The sequence below is a fragment of the Brachyistius frenatus genome, unplaced genomic scaffold (genome assembly GCF_029030835.1).
Source record: "Brachyistius frenatus isolate BFR_SWC_R1_liver_20210118 unplaced genomic scaffold, ASM2903083v1 Contig_16, whole genome shotgun sequence".
NCBI classification, from domain to species: domain Eukaryota; kingdom Metazoa; phylum Chordata; class Actinopteri; family Embiotocidae; genus Brachyistius; species Brachyistius frenatus.
In genome coordinates, this window is record NW_027210615.1 from 5,700,908 (window position 1) to 5,715,825 (window position 14,918).

At 45.2% G+C, this 14,918-nt stretch overlaps 1 pseudogene; it reads left to right on the top strand.

Moving 5' to 3' along the window:
* Positions 1-1,961: 1,961 nt before the first annotated feature.
* LOC138618407 (uncharacterized) lies at positions 1,962-13,855 on the top strand (annotated as a pseudogene).
* The last annotated feature ends 1,063 nt before the right edge of the window (positions 13,856-14,918 follow it).

Consider the following 14,918-nt stretch of genomic DNA (forward strand, 5'->3'; position numbering starts at 1 on the left):
AATACATGAGAAAAGCATCAAAGTAATGACAGCTAATGACAAAGGTGAACTACCCTGGCAATGGCGTACCTGCATTCTGATTATACTTGGGTAGACGGAGCTGTAATCTACAGTTGGTGCAGCCACGCTAGCTGGTCTGTTCCTTTTTTCAGCAATTACACAACTGACAGTACACTGCACAACAGTGGTTTTAAATGGACAAGAGGAGCTAATTTGATTGGCCATGAGTGAAGTTGGCTGACACACCTTCCAACTATCTATCTAAAATAAATTAAGAACTTTGGAAGATGTGGCCACTTAATTTATGCCGTGTCAAAACAAAAAGTGATCCATAGTTTTAGTCCATGCTGACTTCTGTGACGTTTGGAAAAGTGAACTGCGCATCAATAAATGTGTCTGAACATTTTTAAAAGAAAAAAGTAAATTACCTGCAGATAGAGAATAAAAAGTCAGCAACAAATATAGAAATACCAGATTTTAAAGACATATTGATGAGTTACTTACACACTCACTGTCAGAAGAGGTAGGACAGTTGTGCAAACATGTTGGACCACACCACCTCGGGCATCCTTATGAGCAAACTGTTCCCTGTCATAAATCATACAGAATATGTCCCGACACTGCATACAATTTTAAATGAATTTGAACACTACAGATGGAGACGATTTATTGAACTATTCTGTAGCACTGGGATCCATCACACGTTAAACCTTCCTGTTCCACATATGGTCTGGTTGCAACCCCAAAGGAAAGACTCACTGAGACTAAGCAGCACACTGTGCTACTCTAAATGATCTAAATGATCAGAGCCCATTCTGCTTCAGGCTGTTATCAATACTGTACATCCAGTTATTTGACGTTAGTGTCTCTGACTGAAATAGGTGGCTTAGGAGTGCTCCACCTGAGCCTGAGAGGAAGTAACTACTGCTAGCTGCTAACAAGCTAACAAGAGGCTACTCCCCTCTTGTCCACTGCCCGGCGAATCGGTTGCCCCTTCTGGCTGCCTCCCTTTGCCCAGTTGCAGTTGGGCTAAACTAAAGTCTGGGTGCCGACTGCGGGGAGGCGATTTAACCGTCGTCTCGCCCCAACAGGCTGTGTAGTGTAGCTCCGGGGGGGGCTAACCGCTAACCACTCTAGCCGTGTGTGTGTGTGTGTGTGTGTGTGTGTGTGTGTGTGTGTGTGTGTGTGTGTGTGTGTGTGTTTTGGGGAGGGGGGGGGGGGCTAAGTGTGTCCTGCCGGCCACATCCCACCTGTTTCAGCTATGTTTTTACCTGTTGTTCTTATCCCTTTATCCGTCCTTTTATCTTTATCCGGCCTTTTTCACATTTTTCAAAAAGTTTAACCACTTTTTTAACCATGACGCCGCACAGCTCTCCGGCTGGTCCGGAGAGCGATAACCCGAAGGTTATGAAATGTGATCTGTGCGACATGTTTATCATCGTTCCTGAAGAAGATTTTACCACTAGTGCTTTTATCTGCTCCAAATGTACCAAGATCAACCACTTACAAGACCTCCTTATCGAACTGAAAGGCCACATCAAGCTGCTAACCTCAGCGAAATGCCATTTTAAAGGACCAATCCAAATTGCAGGACAATTTTAACAGCACTGTTCTAGTTGGTTCTCCTGGGCTCAGACCTCTTCATTCTGCTCTGTTTGCTGCTACCTTGCCACTTCTGGACCCTCCTGCCATCGCTACCACACACACCGTTCCTCATGACCCTCCTGCTGCCATCCCCACCAGCACCACCTCTCACGCTGCTCTACATGGTCCTCCTGCCATCACCGCTGCTCCCCCACATCTCCCTTGTTCACCTACCCTGACTGGTCCCACAAATTTCACCCCCCGGTCCCCCTCCTGGAAGATGGTACCATGGCGCCACGGAAGAAGTTCACAAGGACAACATTCGTCACATCACCCTTCTCTCCAGCTCTCAAACCGGTTCAAAGTACTGACCTCAGATGAGGACCGGTGCTCTCTGTCCCACTCGCCTCACCCTGCTCCTGGCCCCCGTGCATCCAGACAGCCTGGACCCTCCAGACCCCACCCCACCCCCTCTCAGTCCCCTCAGCCCAGACTGTCTGACCCAGATGGCCCTCTTCCACCCTATGTGGATTCTACCACCTCCACCCTGGTCATTGGCAGCTCCATGTTTTGCGACACTTGCCTTCACCCCTCATCCGGCCCCTCTAAGACATCCTACCTAAATATCCCAACATCAGCACCATAATCACCCACATCGGAGCTAATGACATGAGAGCTGGACAGTCGGAGGTTTTAAAACGAGACTTTCAGGCACTCCTCAATTCACTGCTGGACTCCACTCTCCAAAACAGGACTGGTGCACCTTCTTTTATTACCACCATCATTCCCTACCACAGATCCACTGCAGCACGCCCAGTATCACACCCAGCTGCTGCTAATTATAATAATTTGATTAGAGTTCCTCTGTAACATCCCTTACTATCTGCAAATAATAGTAATCTGGCAAACTTTGGTCTTTTAAACATCAGCTCTCTCAATAATAAGTATTTTTTTATGCCATGATTTTATTACCTATAACAAACTGGACTTTTTTATTATCACTGAGACATGGTTATCTGAGAGAGACTGCAGTCCTCTGATAGAGGAAACCCCCCCTGATTTAACACACCTTCATCAACCCCGGCTGTCAGGCAGGGGGGGGGGGTGTTGCTGTTATTCACAGAAAATATTTTAAATGCACTTCCATCTTACATAGTAACTTTACATCTTTTGAACATCTTGGTTTTATGGTCAACTCGAAAGCACCTGTCATCATTTTAATAATCTACAGACCGCCAAAGCCGAACAGTATTTTTATCCACAAGTTTGCTGAACTCTTAACTTATTTTATGTCACAGTATGACAAAATTCTTATTCTAGGTGATTTTAACATACATGTCTGCTGCCCGTTTCAGACTCTTGTCAAAGATTTTATGGATACTTTGGAATCTTTTAACCTCACTCAGGCAAAACAACAACCCAAACATTCAAAGGGTCACATCCTTGACCTCGTCCTATATAATGGTCTCAGCCCTGAAAACTTTAAAATTAAGGATATCTGTGTGTCTGATCACAAAGCAGTTTTATTCAATGTGGTTTTGTCCCAACCTCCCACAAATCTCAGTTCACCTGCCCGTTGCCGGGTTTTTAACTCCATGTCTGCTAGCAAATTCTCAGAGCGTTTTATTGCTGCTTCTTTAACTGCTTTTAATCCACATTCTGATACAGAGGAGCTGGTCTCCCTTTTTAATCACACCTGTCAGACTGTCCTGGACTCTGTTGACCCCTACAAGGTCAAAAAGTCAATAGAACACCACAGCCCTGGCTAAATGAATCCACCCAAGAACTCAAGAGAGACTGTAGGAGAAAGGAAAGAAAATGGAAAAAAAACTAGCCTACATGTATTTTATGAGATCTGGAAAGATGCAATGAGGAATTATCAAAAGGCAGTTAAAGAAGCAAGAGCTTCCTTCTTCTCCAGTTTAATCTTAGATAATCACTCAAACCTCAGAGATTTATTCAAGGTCATAGACTTGGTCATAAACCCCTCCCCCTGTCATTTTACTGATGCCACAGAGAGATGTGTGAGAAGTTGTTAAATTATTTTACAAATAAGGTAAAGGAAATAAGAAAACAAATTGCCCCCACCCCCAACCCGTGTTTTACATGCCAGTAGGGACATTCAAAGCTATTTTAGTAATTTTGAACCTGTATCGCTGTCCTTCTTATCCCAAATCATATCTCACATGAAATCAACCACATTGCAGCCTTGATTTTATTCCCACTAAATTTCTCAAAGAGGTTATTGGCACTGTAGGGCCCAGTATTTTATTGATTATAAATAGCTCCTTAGCAAATGGCAGCTACCCATCGATTTTTAAACATGCTATGGTCCAACCTCTTTTAAAGAAACCCAAGCTTGATCCTTCTGTTTTCTCCAATTTTAGGCCAATTTCTAAACTTCCATTTTTATCAAAGGTTTTAGAAAAAGTGGTTTCAACACAACTCTTAGCTTTTACGAAACATAACAATATCTTTGAGAAATTTCAGTCTGGTTTTAGAGCACTACATAGCATAGAAACTGCCCTCCTCAAGGTAACTAATGACCTCCTTTTAGCAGCAGACGGGGGAGAGTGCAGTTTTAATTCTTTTAGACCTAAGTGCAGCTTTTGACACCGTAGATCACACCATTTTAATCGATCGCCTCAAAACCTGGGTTGGCATCAAGGACGCTGCAGTTAGCTGGTTTTATTCTTACCTTTTAGAAAGAACCTACTCGGTCACCATAGGTAATTACTTTTCTTCCACGACACACATTACCTGTGGTGTACCACAAGGTTCAATTTTAGGTCCAGTTTTATTTTCTATCTACATGCTTCCGCTCGGCCAAATCCTCCAACGACACGATGTATCTTTTCATTGCTACGCATATATACTCTCTCTTTCTGCCAACATCACTGCAACGACGCGTTCCTGTAGATACATGCTGCACAACATCAGGAGAATCCGTCCTCTTCTCACTCAGAAGGCGACGCAGGTTCTGGTCCAGGCTCTGGTCATCTCACGTCTGGACTACTGTAACTCCTTCCTGGCAGGTCTACCTGTTAGTGCCATCCGACCTCTGCAGCTCATCCAGAATGCCGCAGCTCGACTGGTCTTTAACCTCCTAAATTCACTCACACTACTCCACTCCTCCGCTCCCTTCACTGGTTACCAGTAGCTGCCCGCATCTGCTTCAAAACATTGGTACTTGCGTACCGTGCTGTGAACAGATCGGGTCCAGTCTACATCCAGGACATGGTCAACCCCTACATCCCAGCCCGCTCCCTCCGCTCTGCTTCTACCAATCGGCTTGTTGCTCCCTCGCTACAGCAAAATAAAAAACACTATAATATTTTATTTTACTTACATACTGAATATAATTTTTTATCATTGTTATCAAAGTAAATGTCCTCCTTTATGGCAAATGGTCTGCACTTGTATAGCGCTTTTTCCCCTTTGCGGTCTCAAAGCATTTCCCATTCAACAATTTACACAAACATCCACACACTAATGAAGCTGAGCTGCCATACAAGGTGCTTGCCATCAGTGTTACATTCACACACATTCGCACACCTATGGTACGCCATCGGGAGCCACTTTGGGTTCAGTGTCTTGCCCTTGGGCATGAGGACAGGAGGAGCCAGGGATTTAACCGCCAACCTTCCGATTTATGGGCAACCCACTCTACCATCTGAGCCACTGCCACCCACTATCTTATATAATTTATCGTAATATTTCAAACCTTTCAATTAGCATTGCAATAAAATAAATTGGCCAGGCTAATCTGTCCGTTTACATCAGGTATCTCAGCATTGAAGTTTATATTGACCAGTAAATAATAAGAAAATGCAATGCAGAAATGCCCAAAATGTTTTGAGATCGTTTTAAAAGTGTCATTATTGAATAGTAAAATGTAAAATAAAATAACCCCTCAGTGCATATCTTGATCAGTTTAAACAAAAAAATAAATCTCCAGATATGTTATGTGTTAAAAATTCATTCAGTATCAGTTTCACAATTTCAATATTGCTTGGGCTATAATTTCAAGTTATATCACCCAGCCATTATAAATGGGTAAATTCATAGTTGAACCCTGACCCCAACCAGTATCAGGAAACCTAAACGACTTTTAAAATGAATTGTAAACATTTGGACATTTAAAAAATGCATGTTAAATGTATTGCCTTACATAGCAAAAAAAGGAAGTGTGTTACAATTTGCTAAAACAATAGATATACAGTCCACAATTAAGACAATAAAAACATTTAGACAACTTGCTTGACAACTTCTGGGCATTGAATTAACCCCAGGTCATGTAACAGCTGTGGTGGATGTTTCAGCCAGCAAAGCTTTCAATTATTTCACACTAGAGCATCGACAGACCAGCATTTTTCTCCCTCTGTGCATACTTTTTTCAGGTTGTCCATTCAACTTTTGGTCCCACTTTCTGAAACATAATATCTCAAAAACAACTTGAAGGAATTTCTCCAAACATGACAAAAAAAATTCACTCTGTACAAACAATGAACTGAAAGGATTTTCTTGGTCAAAGGTCATTAAAGCTAATGAAAACCATATCTGGGAAGCGCCTAAAGGGGATTTATTCACATTTGTCACAAATGTTTATTGCACTTCTGGTTTCTTTAGCGCACCTTTAGGTTAAGGCTTGGTTTCCCGGTGGCATCTCATAGACCAGCTTTATCAGAAAAGAACATGTCAGGATTCCTGTCTGCTCCTACTGTTTGCTCCTCTGTTTTGTCCCCAATCACCTCTCTTCATGTTTTCTGTCATTCCCCTGTCTGTTTGTTATTGTTTTCCCATGTGTTCTGTGTCCTCCCCTCCCTGCCTTCTGTCACCTCCCACGGCCACACCCCTCACCAGTCTCAGCAGCTGCCACCAATCTCCCCAACTATATGTACTCCTGCAGTCATCTAGTGCCAGTCCATACTGCTAGATACTGCCAGTCACCCACCCACCCATCTCAATGAATGAAATATTCCAGTTGAAAATCTTTATTCATTACATAGTGGAATGTGTTAAGAACAAAATAACATAAGAATGATCAATGGAAATCAAAATCATTATCCCATGGAGGTCTGGATTCAGAATCATACTCAAAATGAAAGTGGAAAAATCAGATCACGGGCTGATCCAACTTCTGTGGAAATTCCTCAAGACAAGTCCAAATGTGTTTGGCCTCCACGTGCCTGTATGCACTCCCTACAATGCCTGGGAATTCTCCTGATGAGACGACGGATGTTCTCCTGAGGGATATCCTCCCAGACCTGGATCAAAGCATCAGTCCACTCCTGTACAGTCTGTGGTGGACGTGGCGTCGGTGGATGGAACGAGACATGATGTCCCAGATGTGCTGGATTGGATTCAGGTCTGGGGAACGGGCAGGCCTGTCCATAGCATCAATGCCTTCATCATGCAGGAACTGCTGACACACTCCAGCCACATGAGGCCGACCATTGTCCTGCATCAGAAGGAACCCAGGGCCCACTGCACCAGCATATGGTCTTCCAATGGGTCTGAGGATCTCATCCCGATACCTAATGACAGTCAGGGTACCTCTGGCTAGCACATGGAGGGCTGTGCGGCCCTCCGAAGAAATGCCTCCCCAGACCATCGCTGACCCACCACCAAACCGGTCACGCTGGAAGATGTTGCAGGCAGCAGAACGTTCTCCACGGCATCTCCAGACTCTGTCACGTCTGTCACATGTGCTCAGTGTGAACCTGCTCTCATCCGTGAAGACCGCAGGGCGCCAATGGCGAAGCTGCCAATCTTGGTATTCTCTGGCAAATGCCAATTGCCCTGCACGGTGTTGGGCTGTAAGCACAGGTCCCACTTGTGGACGTCGGGTCCTCATACCACCCTCATGGAGTCTGTTTCTGACAGTTTGAGCAGAAACATGCACATTAGTGGCCTGCTGGAGGTCATTTTGTAGGGCTCTGGCAGCGCTCCTCCTGTTCCTCCTTGCACAGAGGAGCAGATAGCGGTCCCGCTGCTGGGTTGTTGTCCTCCTACGGCCCCCTCCACGTCTCCTGGTGGACCGGCCTGTCTCCTGGTATCTCCTCTGTGCTCTTGACACTGTGCTGACAGACACAGCAAACCTTCTTGCCACAGCGTGCATTGATGTGCCATCCTGGATGAGCTGCACTACCCGAGCAACTTCTGTAGGTTGTAGACACCGCCTCATGCTACCTCTAGTGGTGAGGACACTGGCAAAATGCAAAAGCGACCAAAAATCATCCAGAAAGGACGAGGACAGAGAAATGGTCTGTGGTCACCACCTGCAGAACCGTTCCTTTATAGGGGTTGTCTTGATAATTGCCTCATTTCCACCTGTTGTCTGTTCTATTTGCACAACAGCAGGTGAAATTGATTCACAATCAGTGTTGCTTCCTAACTGGACAGGTTGATTTCCCATAAGTGTGATTGACTTGGAGTTACATTGTGTTGTTTAAGTGTTCCCTTTATTTTTTTGAGCAGTGCTCAAAGTGTATATCCTGCCTTTCACCTGAGTCTGTGTGGCTGCATTTAGGTCCAGAAACACCTCACCTCATAACAGAACATCAATCACCTCGAGGTAAAAACACACCTAGCATATCTGAAGCAGAGTGGAGTTTTTACTCTCTACCTTTCTCCACCAATCATGACTCACCCCAGTCATTCCACCTCTTTCACATTTGAAAAGGTCAGTAGGATTTAACAACAGGTAGTGAGCAATTAACTGCATGCCACTGGAGTCACATTCACAGAGTGTGCAGCCCTTTCCTGCTGGCAATCCGAATAGTGATGTCTATTTGTAAAATTGCAATACTGACGCTAGGTTTATTAAATGAAATACCAAAGGTCTAAAACATCCCAAGATTCCCTAATCTTTATACTTAAATTAATCGATCAGTCCTACATGCATTATAAATGTGCAGATAAGCAGACACAGTTTACTGCTGATTCGGGTTTATCAACTGGTGACGATGAACTTTTACAGCCCATAGAAATGTCCACATCTTTAAAGAACTGCTTGTCGATTTTATAAAAGATGCAAAGCAATGTCTTCATCCCTCTTTAAGTGTGTATCATCGGAACTAAACACAACTAATGCTTTGTTTTCTACAAATGTAATGAACCACTCATGTCTAAAGCAGTTGACAAAGTTTTAGTCATCGGACTGATTGTCTTTTACAGAGCTACGACTTAGAATGTGACAGACAAATCCCAGATCAAATGGTACACACCAACAAAGGTGATCACTGCTGCTGTTTTTGTTTTCATCCAGTGTACTCTATAAATGTCTAAAGCATGCATGGGCAAAATACAACCCAAGGGCCAGAACTGCCCTGTGGACCATTTCAGTTTAGCCCAGGATGTCCACAAAGCAAAACAAAACAATCCATAACATCAATAAATGGCAGCAAGATGATGATTAATTTTGAGGCAAATAACTGAGTCTATACTTTTATTTAACTTGATTGAAGAAAAAAGAAGTGTGCATTGATGCAGGCAGTGCAGTTTAAACCAAAGAAACTAGACGAGACAGTGTTAACAACTTCACTGCAGTAAATTTCTGTAATTCTGTTTTAACTGCTGGCTGCATTTAATTTGTAGCATCTTAAAAGCTTAAAAGAGGATACTGATAGAGAGTAAATTGCAACAGTTCTGTCACACAGACATGGTTTTTCCTCAAATAAATTGATGAGGTAATCTTCTCTTTCTTCCATCCAAAATTTTGCCATTTCAATCAGGTGACAGTTTGTAACTGTGATCAGTTGACTTAACTATGAGCTGAATGGCTGCTGAAAGAGGTGATGTTCCTTACGTTTTAAAACTGTCTGCCTTGAATCCATATTTATTAAATAATGCATTATTTAATAAGTACTATAATCCCATACCATGGTTAGGTAAACACATTGAACAAATCAATAACTGGATGTGCCAGAATTTCTTCAATTAAACAAAGATTAAATAGAAGTAATTGTTTTTGGGGCCAAGGAAGAACGATTGAAAGTCAGTGCTCAACTTCAATCACTGATGTTAAAAACCAGAAACCGAGCCAGAAATCTAGGTGTAGTTATGGATTCAGATCTCAATCTGAACAGCCATATCAAGACAATTACAAAATTAGCCTACTGTCACCTGAAGCATATATCAAGGATTATAGGATTTATGTCTCAACTTGTCCATGCATTCATCTTCAGTAGACTCAACTATTGTAACGGTGTGTTTACAGGTCTCTGTAAAAAGTCAATCAGAAAACTGCAGCTGATTCAGAACGCTGCTGCTAAAGTCCTCACTAAGACCAAGAAAGTGGATCACATCACTCCAGTTCTGATATCTTTACACTGGCTTCCTGTCCAACAAAGAATTTACTTTAAAATACTGCTGTTGGTTTATGAAGCACTGAATGGTTTAGGGCCAAAATACATTTGTGATCTGCTGCAACCTTATGAATCATCCAGACCCTTCAGGTTGTCTGGGACGGGTCTCCTTTCTGTCACCAGAGTCAGAACTAAACATGGAGAAGCAGCGTTCAGTTTTTCTGCTCCACATATCTGGAACAAATTCCCAGAAACCTGCAGGTCTGCTGAGACTCTCAGCTGCTTCAAATCAACATTGAAGACTTTTCTGTTTGCTGCTGCCTTTAATTGAATCAGATTCAAGGATGATGATCAATTTCCTGTATTTCTGCATTTTACTACTGTATTTTATTTCTTAAACTGCTCTGCAACTTTTATTCTATTTTTAGCTTGTTTAATGTTTTAATGGCTGTTTTTAATGTTTCTTAATTGTTTTGAAATTTCCTTTTCTTTTGCCTTAAATTTTTATGCTTTTAATGTTTTTTATGTGAAGCACTTTGAATTACACGATTAAAAAAAAGTTTTTCTCTTTATGGCCACTCCTTGGCTACGTACATCTGGGCTGGCAAATAACCTGTTGTAAAGCCTATCTGTAATGTCTACCAGATTCATGTAGTTTAATATAATTCAAAACTTCGATCCTTCAATGTGTGCAGCAAGATGTTGGAGATGTTCTACCAGTCTGTTGTGGCCAGTGCATTGTACTTCACTGTGGTCTGCTGCATTGGAGCCGGTGACACCAACAGACTTAACAAACTGGTTAAGAAGGTCGGCTCCATCATCGGCTACAATCTGGATAGTCTGGAAAAGGTGGTGGAGAGGAGGACGCTGAACAAACTATTATCCATATTGGATAATCCTGACCACCCTCTCCACCACCTGCTGCAGGGACAGCGGAGCACTTTCTCCAAAAGATTCCTCCAGCTCCGCTGTCACAAAGACAGATACAGGAGATCATTCCTGCCCACTGCCATAAGACTTTACAATAACTCACCTCTGGCAAAATCCATCACAGTACAATAACACTGTTGACTGTGTTTCTTGGTTGTTTGTATATAATATATATAGATATATACTGTACTGTATATAATGTATATACTGTGCATTTTATATTTATATTTTATAGTTTTTACTGCTATTTTACTGCTATTTTATTGCTTTTCTATTGTTCTAAAAAAAATTCCCCTCGGGGATTAATAAAGTAACTACCTAACCTAACCTAACCTAACTTGGAGATAAAGTTTTAGCTGAATTTCAGGAGCAGGACCACGCCTCAACCACTCCCCCACTTCCGGCCAAACTCCTATAAATATCCACCCACTCTAAACCTCGGCCTGTTCGCGTTTTCCGCATCCGGAACCAGACGCCACGCAGAAGGAAAAAAACAAAAACCATCTTACCTTGGATCAAACATGGATCTGCTGTTCCTCAGCCCATCTGACGATGACGACGATTGTTTTGCCTTCACATAGGCCACCCATACACCCAAGGGAAGCCCTCGATCTGCTGCCCTCTCCAAACAACCCCAGGAATACCCACGAGACGCCGCCACCGGGAACACCCAGACCGCACGGCGGAGCCAAACCGCCGATCTCCAACAAGCCGACCAGCTGCATCCACCAGGATCCCTCTCTCCGTTCAATCCTTCTGTACGAAGGTTCCGATCCACAGCCGTCCTCCAATAACTCACTCACCGGTGACAGAGGGAGACCTGCCACTCCCAGACGTAGTCAACGGAAACGTAAGTCCCCTCTCTCTTCCTCCGCTCGCTCCAGACCCAGCGCTCGGGAACGAGTCTCCGACGACTCCGGCTCCCCAGCACGCCGCGCCCAAGGCCACCGCCACCGCTCCCGTGCTCCAGCCAGGTCCCCCGTCGAAGACGCACCAGCCAAGATCTCCGATTGGACCGTAGTCCGTCTGCTAAAAGCGTTAAAAGAGAAGGGGATACTTCACCACCGCTCTGACAACAAAGCAAAACTGTTCCAACTCCTCACAACTTTCCAAAAGTCACGTCAGGCAAAAAACACAGACGTACATCCATCCAAAACACACCGGCGTAACGTCAACAACAGTGATGTCACCACGCACCTCCTAGCCCCGCCCTCCCAACCACAAAGTTCCGGGTTGCCAGGTTTGCAGCGCGCCACCTCTCATCCCCCTCCACTTCCTCAGGCAAACTCATGTTTGCACAGCGGCACCGGGATGCCGACTCTCTTTTCCTCTCTTCAATTTCCACAGCACTCCATCCCACCTTCTGGCTTGGATTCATCAGTCTGTACTACTGCTGTTCTTCCACACACACCCTTTTCTGCCCTCTACTCTGGCACCGGGTTGCCAGGTCTTCTTTCCTCTTTCCCCCTCTCTCATCCATCCACAGCACCCATCATCACCACTGGGCTGCCAACTTACAACCCTTCTGCCCCCTTTCCTCAGGCGCCTCCAACGATCTTCCCCAGCACAACGAGGGCTGCAGTTTACCTCCTACCATGCAGATTCCTGGCACCGGGATGCCAGTCCCTACTTCTTCTTTCCCTACCCTCCAACCATCCCATGCTCTCTTTTCTGGCTCTGCTCCCCCCCCCTCCTCCCCATTCCTCCAACCCAGCAGTCCCACGGCCACACTACCAGCACCGAGATGCCAGCCCCCCTCCTCCCGTTTCCCCCGCTCCAACCACACACCCAGCACTTCTCCTTGGCGTCAGCGATTCCTCCACCCAACATACCGATACCAAAGTCCTCTCCATCCATCCGGACTTCTGGTGCCTCTTCAGCGTCCACTGGAAGGACGCCTACTACTTTGCCGTGAGACTCACTTTCGGCTGCAAGAGCAGCCCTAAATTATTTGACACACTATCAGAGGCTTTGTGTTGGATTCTCTCCAACAACCACAAAAATTCCTCACCTGGTCCACCTCCTTGACGACTTCCTAGTTATATATAACTCCTCCTTCATCACCTCCAGCCCACGGTCTCTTGACCATGAAATCAGTCTTCGCTCAGCTTGGCATCCCTCTCTCTGAAGAGAAAACAGAAGGCCCTTCACACATCTTTGAGTTTCTCGGGATTACTCTCGACACTATCCGGTTCCAAGCTTCTTTGCCCGCGGAGAAACTCCACCGCATCATTCTCCTCCTACAAAACTTTCATCTTACTCCCTCTTTCACTAAACGACAACTACACTCCCTCTCGGGACATCTGAACTTTGCCTTGTGCATCATCCCCCAGGGCCGCTCCTTTATTTCGCACTTGCTCTCCCTCGCATCATCCACACCCTCACTTATCGATCCAGTCTCCATGGATACCCCCTCCAGAACCGAGGTGCAGATGTGGCTGCATGTCCTCTCCAACTGGAACGGTATCACCTTCTTTTACGACGACCGACTTTCCAACCCAGAAGACATTCAGCTCTATACTGACGCTGCTCCTTCCGCCGGTTTTGGGGGCCACTACGGCAGACGATGGTTTTCAGCTGAATGGCCCATCGAATTCCGCAACTTCCTCCAAGGCCCCTCCAATCATCTTCAGCAGTCCACGAAATATATCCGATCGTTATCACCGCTCTCCTCTGGGGGGCACGAGTGGCCAAAAAGGTCTATACTCATCCATTCTGATAATATCGCTGTAGTCGACATCATTAACAAAGGCAGAACAAACTCTCCCACGATCATGCCCTTCATACGCCGTCTCATGTGGCTGTCGGTCACTCATCAGTTTATCCGCCGAGCTAAACATGTTCCTGGCCACCATAACTCCATCGCTGACTCTTTGTCTCGCTTCTCCTTCCAGATCTTCAGAACCTTAGCTCCAGACGCGGAGGAGAATCCAACCCCTGTCCCACCATTTTCAGACACGACATTCCTCATCCGAAACCAACCATCGCAGAACTCATCTCTTTTTCCCAACAAGCCATCATCAGCAGCTTAGCCCCCAGCACTCTTTCTACTTACTAGACGGCCCGGAACTCGTTCCGCTCCTTCCACGCCACGTTTAACCTTCCGTTCCCTTCCTTCGACGTGGCCTCCGTATGCAGCTCATCTCCTATGTTCACTCAATTCTTCACATCAAGATACCCACCATTAAGGTTGACCTTAGCGGTATCAACTTCTTTGCAAAATGACTCACTGGCTCCCCTGCAACGCTCTCCCAGTTGTCTTTACTTATTAAAGGCCTTCAGCGCCAAACACCTACATCGACTCCTCGCCGATCTTATTTCTCACTGCATTGCCACCCTTCGCTCTAACCACGTTTCCGCCCACCTGGCGCGCACTCTGGAATCCATGTTTCTACTTGCTTTCGTTGGTTTCTTGCGATGCTCAGAATTCGCTTCTTCTTCAGCCAAGTTTAACCCCAATCTACACCCTTGCGCATCAGACCTTTATCCCATCTCTGAAGATTGCTTAGGCTATTCGCTCAAACGGAGCAAAACAAACCAGGCAAGCAACCCAGTTCCCATATTTTACTTTAAACGAAATTCATATCTGAGCCCCTACGAACCCCTCATACACTATCTGCAGCTCAGGAAAATGCAGCAAACTTCTTCCCATGAACCGCTGTTCATCACCGAAACAGGCCAAGTCGCCAATCGATCCTGGTTCCTTTTACACTTCAGATCAGTTCTAATCACCTCCGGGATTAATCCCAACTCCTTCTCCAGCCATTCCTTCCGCATAGGGGCAGCCACCACCACGTCAAGCAGAGGAGTCCCAGACCACCTCATCAAGGTCATGGGCCGCTGGTCTTCCCAAGCCTACCAACTTTACACCCGCCACAGCTTCGACGACCTGTGCAAAGGGCAGGCAGCCTTGCTTTCTTAGGATGACTTATTTTGGGGATCTGCATGGCCTGGGAGCCGCAGTGGATTCTCAACTACCGTACTTTCCGGACTATAAGCCGCTACTTTTTTTTCCCACGCTTTGAACCTCGCGGCTTAAACAATGACGCGGCTAATTTATGGATTCAACGGGTTTCAAAAGGCTGGACTGCTGCA